Source organism: Bos taurus, unplaced genomic scaffold (genome assembly GCF_002263795.3).
Source record: "Bos taurus isolate L1 Dominette 01449 registration number 42190680 breed Hereford unplaced genomic scaffold, ARS-UCD2.0 Leftover_ScbfJmS_261_1982, whole genome shotgun sequence".
In the NCBI taxonomy this organism is placed as follows: domain Eukaryota; kingdom Metazoa; phylum Chordata; class Mammalia; order Artiodactyla; family Bovidae; genus Bos; species Bos taurus.
The window spans coordinates 22962-31677 of record NW_020191576.1 but is presented as its reverse complement, the minus strand read 5'-3'; the positions used below and the strand labels follow the sequence as shown (position 1 = coordinate 31677).

The following is an 8716-nucleotide window of genomic DNA, read 5'->3' as shown; positions in this document are numbered from 1 at the left end:
TGGGATTTTCCAGGCAAGAGTACTGGAGTCGGGTGCCATTGCCTTCTCTGCAATCCCTCTCAAGTGACCAACAGTATTTTTCAGACTATCAGAACAAATAATTTCCCAATTTGTATGGAAATACAAAAAACCTCGAATAACCAAAGCAGTCTTGAGAAAGAAGAATGGAACTGGAGGAATCAACCTGCCTCACTTCAGGAAACACTACAAAGCTACAGTCATCAAGACAGTATGGTACTTGCACAAAGACAGAAATATAGATCAGTGGAACAAACTAGAAAGCCCAGAGATAAATCCACGCACCTACCTCTTTGAGAGGAAGCAAGAAAATACAATGGAAAAAAGACAATCTCTGTAACAAGTGATACTGGGAATACTAGTGAACCACTTGTGAAAGAATGAAACTACAACACTTCCTATCACCATACACAGAAATAAACTCAAAATGGATTAAAGATCTAAATGTAAGACCAGAAACTATAAAACTCCTAGAGGAAAACATAGGCAAAACACTCTCCGACATAAATCACAGCAGGATCCTCTATGACCCACCTCCCAGAGTAATGGAAATAAAAGGAGAAATAAACAAATGGGACCTAATTAAACTTAAAACCTTTTGCACAACGAAGGAAACTATAAGCAAGGTGAAAAGACAGCCTTCAGAATGGGAGGAAAAAATAGCAAATGAAGCAACTGACAAAGAATTAATCTCAAAAGTATAGAAGCAGCTCCTGCAGCTCAATTCCAGAAAAATAAATGATCCAATAAAAAACTGGGCCAAAGAACTAAACAGAAATATCTCCAAAGAAGACATACAGATGGCTAACAAACACATGAAAAGATGCTCAACATCACTCATTGTCAGAGAAATGCAAATCAAAACCAAAATGAGGTACCATTTCACACCGGTCAGAATGGCTGCTATCAAAATACCTACAAAGAATAAATGCTAGAGAGGGTGTGGAGAAAAGGGAACCCTCTTACACGGTTGGTGGGAACGCAAACGAGTACAGCCACTATGGAGAACAGTGTGGAGATTCTTTAAAAAACTGGAAATAGGACTGCCATATGACTCAGCAATCCCACCGCTGGGCATACACACCGAGGAAACCAGAAAGAGACACGTGTACCCAAATGTTCATCGCAGCACTGTTTACAATACCCAGGACATGGAAACAACCTAGATGTCCATCGGCAGATGAATGGATAAGAAAGCTGTGGTACATATACCCAATGGAATATTAATCAACCATTAAAAAGAATGCATTTTGAATCAGTTCTGATGAGGTGGATGAAACTGGAGCCGATTATACAGAGTGAAGTAAGTCAGGATGAAAAACACCAATACAGTATACTAACACATATGTATGGAATTTAGAAAGATGGTAATGATAACCCATATGCGAGACAGCAAAAGAGACACAGATGTATAGAACAGTCTTTTGGACTCTGTGGGAGAAGGCAAGGGTGGGATGATCTGAGAGACTAGCATTGAAACATGTATATTATCATATGTGAAACAGATCGCCAGTCCAGGTTCGATGCATGAGACAGGGTGCTCAGGGCTGGTGCACTGGGATGACCCAGAGCGGGGGATAGGGAGGGAGGTGGGAGGGGGGTTCAGGATGGGGAACACATGTACACCCATGGCTGATTCATGTCAGTGTATGGCAAAAACCACTACAATATTGTAAAGTAATTAGCCTCCAGTTAAAATAAATACATTTTAAAAAAGTAAAATAAATATATTAATTAAAAAAAATAAACCAGAATGAATTTATAAGGACTGAAATGAAATAGTAACTTCTCTCTTCAGATAGAGGGGAAAATCAGAAACTTTTATAAACTGAATAAAATTATTCACTATTGAAATAGTTGAGAAAATTACATGAGAGGAGTGACTTTATTTTTTCCCTTAAGTGCTCACCAATGTTCTCTTTATTTTTATTATTATTGTTATATGAGTATGTACACACCATTCCTGATTATCAAGCAGCCATTTTAGAATGCAGAGAAGTGTCTTATACAGTATTAATTTTGAAGCAATGTTATATAAAGTGCACAAGGGACTATGCAAAACAGAGGGAGCTCCAAAAAAATCCTGACACTTACTAGACACAGCAACAGAAGCATTCACCTTGCACATAGATACATAAGAAATCATAAATAATCGCTCCCTTAATGCACTAAGTTCTGACGTAACTTATAATGCATCCATCGATAAATGACATGTGATTATCAAAAATTCAATATTTGCCAAATTGCACAGGGATTTGGATACCCTCATTCATCAAAAATTTCTGTATAAGTAAGACTTTCCCTCAATATTCTACGTGTATATGTTTGAAGAATTAAAAAATTGTAACTATACCACCTAGTAAATATCATACCAGCATTTATCTGTGGAAAAAAATTGGTTTCAATACAATGGAAAATTCAACAGCTATGCCCACCTAAACTCAAAAGTCTTGTCTTCTCTGGGTTGAATTCCTTTCCCTAATACATCTGTGCTGATGTACTAAACCCTAGTAACTGACACGTAATACGTGTTTACAGAGACAGGATTTATCCTGGAGGAATCAAGTTCAACTGGGTTCATTATGATGCCCTCTAATCCAAAATGACCTGTATCCACATAAAAATGGGAAATATGGACACAGAAACCTTCATATAGGGAGGAAACTGTGAGCAGATATGGAAGGGTCACTGCCATCTCCACAAGCCAAGGAGAGAGGACTGGAACAGAGGCTTCCTTCACATCACTCTGAAGGAACCAAACCAGCTGACACCTTCAGTGGGATTTCTGGCCTCCAAAAGTGTGAGACATTAAGTACGTACTGTTCAGTATACTGATTTCTGGCATTTCATACATCAGTTTCAGATAACTAATATGATATTTTAAAATCACCATGATTAGAAACACACAACGAAGCAAGCAAAGAAGGAAAGGGCCAGAAGATAATCTCTCTTGATACCCTCTATGTTACCAAGAAAATAATCACACCTGATACCCTCTGTCTCACCTCTATGTTGCCGTTGTCGTTCAGTCTCTCAGTCATGTCCGACTCTTTGTGACTCCGTGAACTGCAGCATACCAGGCTTCGCTGTCCTTCACTATCTCCCGGAGTTTGCTCAAAATCATGTCTGTTAGATCGGTGATGCCATCCAACCACCTCATCCTTTTTTGCTCCCTTCTCCTCCTGCACTCAATCTTTCCCAGCATCAGGGTCTTTTCCAATGACTCAGCTCTTCTCATCGGGTAGCCAAAGTATTGGAGCTTCAGCTTCAGCATCCATCCTTCCAATGAATATTCAGGGTGGATTTCCTTAAACATTGACTGGTTTGATCTCTTTGCTGTCCAAGTGAGTTGCAAGAATCTTTTCCAAGACCACAGTTCAAAAGCATCAATTCTTCGGCACTCAGCGTTCCTTATGGTCCAACTGTCACATCCATACAGGACTACTGGAAAAAACAATAGCTTTGTCTGGATGGACCTTTGTTGTCAAAGTGATGCCTCTGCTTTTTACTACACTGTCTAGCTTTGTCATAGCTTTTCTTCCAGGGAGCATGCAACTTTAAATTTCATGCCTGCAGTCACCATCCACAGTGGTTTTGGAGCCCAAGAAAATAAAGTCTGTCACTGTTTCCACTTTTTCCCCATCTATTTGCCATGAAGTGTTGGGACCAGATGCCATGATCTTCATTTTTAATGTTAAGTTTTAAGGTTGCTTTTTCACTCTCCTCTTTCAACTTCATCAAGAGGCTCTTTAATTCCTCCTCACTTGCTGCCATTAGGGTGGTGTCATCTGCATAGGTCAGGTTGTTTATATTTCCTCAGAAATCTTGATTCCAGCTTGTGCTTCATCCACTCCAACATTTCACATGATGTTCTCTGCATAGAATTTAAATAAGCAGGGTGACAATACACTGACTTGACGTACTCATTTCCCAATTTGGAATCACTCCATTGTTCCATATCTGGTTCTGACTCTTGCCTCTTGACCTGCATAAGGCTCCTTAGGTGACAGGTAATGTGGGATGATGTTTCCATCACTTTAAGTATTTTCCACAGTTTGTTATGCTCCACACAAAGACTTTATTGTATTCAGTGAGGCAGAAGTCAGTGATCTAAAGCAAATCAAAATATTACAAAGGATTGAAATCCCACAGAATGTTCTCTCTCTGCAGATGTACTAAATTAGAAATCAGTTTAAAACAAAAAGTAATAGGAAATCCATTTCTTTAACATCCATCAATACACCATAGAAAAAGGACTTAAGTAAAAATCAAATACAATTTTTCAAGGGCCAAGAAAAAACCACAATAGAAAATATATGACCCTTAACATGAACTTCACATTCAAACGTCTTGAGGTAAAAGGAGATATCTTCGAGTTTATATTAGTAATAATCATTTTCTAAATTGATGCAAGAGGCTGAAGATATGACCTGATCTGAGTTCCTATTTTACCCCCATGATTAAAAAGAAATATGGAACCAAAAAAGAACTGGCAAACTATCACAGTTCCTTCTCCCTTAATCTTCAGGCTGAATTTCATAGCAAAAACTATATCTGTTCAGCCCTGGTCCCTCAAACACACTTTCAGTCAACGGCTGTGGCTCACAGCTTGCCAGCTGACCATTGCAAGTTGTACCAGTGGAGATAGAAGATTGAGCTGCTCTCGCTGGACAGTCTCTAATGGATGTAAAATTGCAGGCCATGGAAGCTTGTGTTTTAAAGAGCAACTGACTCTCTGCTAGAAAAACATTGATTCGAAACATCTGTATGAATGTTTAATAGAAGTTCAGAAACCAGGGAACTAGAAAAGTTAAATCTTTGTGAAAAGTTCGTTTTGCCATTCCTGTACTATATATCAATCCCCGTTTATAAAATTACTTGCATGCTTAATCTGGCATATGTGTGATAAGTATAATAGAGGTAGTGGATGGGTGTATCTGTTTCTTCACTTTATCTATTGCATATCACACATAAAATACTTCTGAAGAATTCCATAATACAGTTATGGGAGAATGAGAACAAAATGGGAAATGAAATTACTAGAACAATAATTTAGACATTATAGAACTCTATCATGTCTGACTGATCTAATGAAGCACTAAATCTGGGCTCAAGAAAAGGCTAGAATTCTCCATTTTCTCTAGTTTTCTCTCATCGTTTGGCTGATACTGACATCATTCACAGGTTTCTACATCCAAATCCAGGAGTACTGAGAATTTTTTTTAATTTTGAAAATTTTTATTTAAGTTTAGCTGAGTTACAATATTATATTAGTTCAGGTTTACAACACAGTGTTCAATAATTTTATATATTAAACTGTTCAAAGTTGCTGAAAAAAAGAATTGCTATAGTTCCCTTTGCTCTACAGTATATTCTGACTAAGAATTGAAGAAAGTATAGTTTAAAATGTGATGAAATAGGATTGGGAACACGTGTATACCCGTGGAAGATTCATGTTGATGTATGGCAAAACCAATGCAATATTGTAAAGTAATTAGCCTCTAATTAAAATAAATAAATTTAAATTAAAAAAATATGATGAAATATATTGATATATATTGAAAAAAATATGATGAATTCTAATGAAAATCATAGAAAATTACAAAAGACTGAAATCATGTAGTGCATTCTCTCTTCAATGTTGTAGTAAGCTAGAAATTAATGGGAAAAAAAGGCATCGTAAAATCACCAACTACACTGAAAGTCACCTACATACCTACAGAAAAACAAAAGAACAGGTCAGTGCACCAAGAAACACAATGGACATTAAATTTAATAAATATTATTATAAGCATTAACACTCAAATTGCTAGAGTTAGAAGAAGGAGTCCTCTGAATTCTGAGTTGCTGAACATCCTTCTCTTACTTTGATGCAAGGAACTAGAGACATGTCCCACTACCAGATCTGGATGCCTGTACTTAAATCACCATGGTTAAAAGCAACCACTTGAACAGAAAATCAACAAGAAAACCATCACAACTCCTTCCTAATCAATCTCCAAGGTGAAAATCACAGGAAAGCTGTTATTGGCTCATCGCTGGTCCCCCACCACACTTTGGTCCTATCATTTGGCTTACTGAGTTACCAGTCCCATTGGCTGTTACTATGGAGACTGTGGCTACAGCTTCTGTCCTTCAATGATCTCATCATTTGGGCAAAACTGCACTTAAGCCAAGACTTTTGCATAAACCCCAAAAAGTTACAGGCTGTAAAAAAAAAAAAAAAAGGAAAAGAAAAGAAAAAAAAGAGGAGATAAATATGAACTAGGTAGAACACTAATTTCAGAAGGTATATTGCTTGATTCCAGAACATTAGATTTTCAAATTTTACACTGCAGTGGGGTCCTATTTTATGTTTTTAAGTGAATCCAGATTTCAGATATGTTGAAAGAGTAGGAATGGGTAATGATGATTTTTATATCTGCTGTGTAAATGGATGGTAAGTCATGTCTGACTCTTTGTGACCCTATGGACCACAGCCCACCAGGTTCCTCTGTCCATGTGATTCTCCAGGCAATACTGGAGTGTGTTGCCATGCCCTTCTCCAGGGGATCTTCCAGACCCAGGGATCAAACCTACCTCTCCTACATCTACCTGCACTGGCAGCGAGGTTCTTTACCACTAGCGCCACCTGGGAAGGCATTTATGTCTGCTACTGCATTTTATGGATTCCTATATCGAACATAAAAATATCTGAAAGGTCAATGAAACTTTCATGGAAAAAATTTTGACCATAAAGATCCCTAAAGTGGCTGACAGAGAAACCACAGATAGAAATGGCCTTTTAGGAAAGTGAGGAGATGCAATATGATTAAGAAAAGTTCATGATTTTCCACAGAACGATTGACACTACAGACACATAATGATGAGGTTTATAATGCTTTCCTCAGGGTAGAAATGTTTTAACCATGGACAGTAGGGCACAGGGCGAGAACCCAGAGTGCATGTGACTGTTCAGTGCTACAGGTCTTTTCCTGCCGAGTGAGTGGCTCTGAAAAGAGCCTTTGGTTTGCAAAGTTCCGGTGGTCAGGTGTCAGCCTATCTGCTGGAGGTATATTTGATGACCACGTTGGTGGCCTCTGACACGGCATGCTTGCCCATCTCCCCAGGCAGCAGCAAGTGCACAGAGGTCTGGATCTCTCTGGAGTGATGGTGTGGCGCTTGTTGTTGCGGGCCAGGTGCCCAGCCTCTTCGGCAATGTGCTCGAACATATCCATCACGAAGGAATTCATGAGGTTCACGGCCTCCTGTGAGAGACTCAAGCCCATGTGGACTTGCTTCAGCACCCTGGGGAAATAGGTGGCGAAGCTCTCAATGTTCGGGCAGCGACTGTGATGGCTGCTGCGGCTGCAGCTGCAGCGGCCCTTTGGTGTCTTCTTTGCCTTCCTTGGCTCCGTTTCGAAGGGCTCAGCTTCGCAGACCTCAGTTCCTTCATTGCCCAGGTCTTCCTCAGACAGCTTAGACGATGGCTCATGCATTTCAGACTCACTTTCCCCACAGCTCAGAGGAAAGTACAGGGTGGCTTCTGAGGGCTGGTGCCTGGCTTTATAAGCCCAGCCTGCCCTGATGTCACGGCAAGGTCCATATATGATTGGATAAAATGCAAGTCATGGAGGCCAGTCGCTCTGACACCCCATGTCATGTGTCACTGAATGCCCCTCCCCCGTTGGCCCCCTGTGGATCAATCACAGCAGGAATCTTTAAACTTTCTGTGACCTCCGCCAGAAACTCTGAACTATGTGGCATGTAGGAAAGGGCTTCCCAGGTGGCGCTAGTGTTAAAGATCTTGCCTGCCAGTGCAGGATATGTAAGAGACGTGAGTTCGATCCCTGGGTCGGGAAGATCACCTGGAGGACGGCACGGCAACCCACTCCAGTATTCTTGCCTGGGGAACCCATGGACAGAGGAACCCGGCATGCTACCGCCCATAGGGTTGCAAAGAGTCAGACAGGGCTGAAGCGACTTAGCAAGCAGGCCATGTAGGAAAGAGATTAGAGAGTAGAGTTAGTCGCTCAGTTGTGTCTGACTCTTTGCTATCCCATGGACTGTAGCCTGCCAGGCTCCTCTGTCCATGGGATTTTCCAAGCAAGAATACTGGAGTGGGTTGCCATTTCCTCCTCCAGGGGATCTTCCCAGCCCAGGGATTGAACCCATGTCTCTTACATCTCCTGCATTGGAAGGCAGGTTCTTTACCACTAGTGCCACCTGGGAAGCCACACTCAATGCTGCCTGACTGTAATTTAATTAAGGAGTGAAAAGGATGAGTACATGCCATCCTTTTGTGTTGTACAGGCAGGACTCAGAAAATGTTATACACTAACAAATGCATAACTAATACTGAAAATAAACGTATCCCAAAATACCCATTTTCCCTTTTTAAACAAACACTGAAATTCTGAGCGTCTTTTTAATACTCCATTAATTCAACAGTCTTCTAAACACTGAACTGCATCCCTGCAGTGTTTTTTAGTCACTACTCTAGGGAGTAGCGGAGAAGGCAATGGCAACCCATTCCAGTACTCTTGCCTGGACAATCTCATGGATGGAGGAGCCTTGTAGGCTGCAGTGCATGGGATCGGGAAGAGTTGGACACAACTGAGTGACTTCACTGTCACTTTTCACTTTCATGCATTGGAAAAGGAAATGGCAACCTACTCCAGTGTTCTTGCTTGGAGAATCCCAGGGACAGCGGAGCTTG

The 8716-nt window shown here is 40.4% G+C and overlaps 1 pseudogene; it reads right to left on the bottom strand.

Moving 5' to 3' along the window:
* Positions 1 to 6729: 6729 nt before the first annotated feature.
* On the bottom strand, positions 6730 to 8241 carry LOC132344776 (histone H2B-like; annotated as a pseudogene).
* Positions 8242 to 8716: the final 475 nt, after the last annotated feature.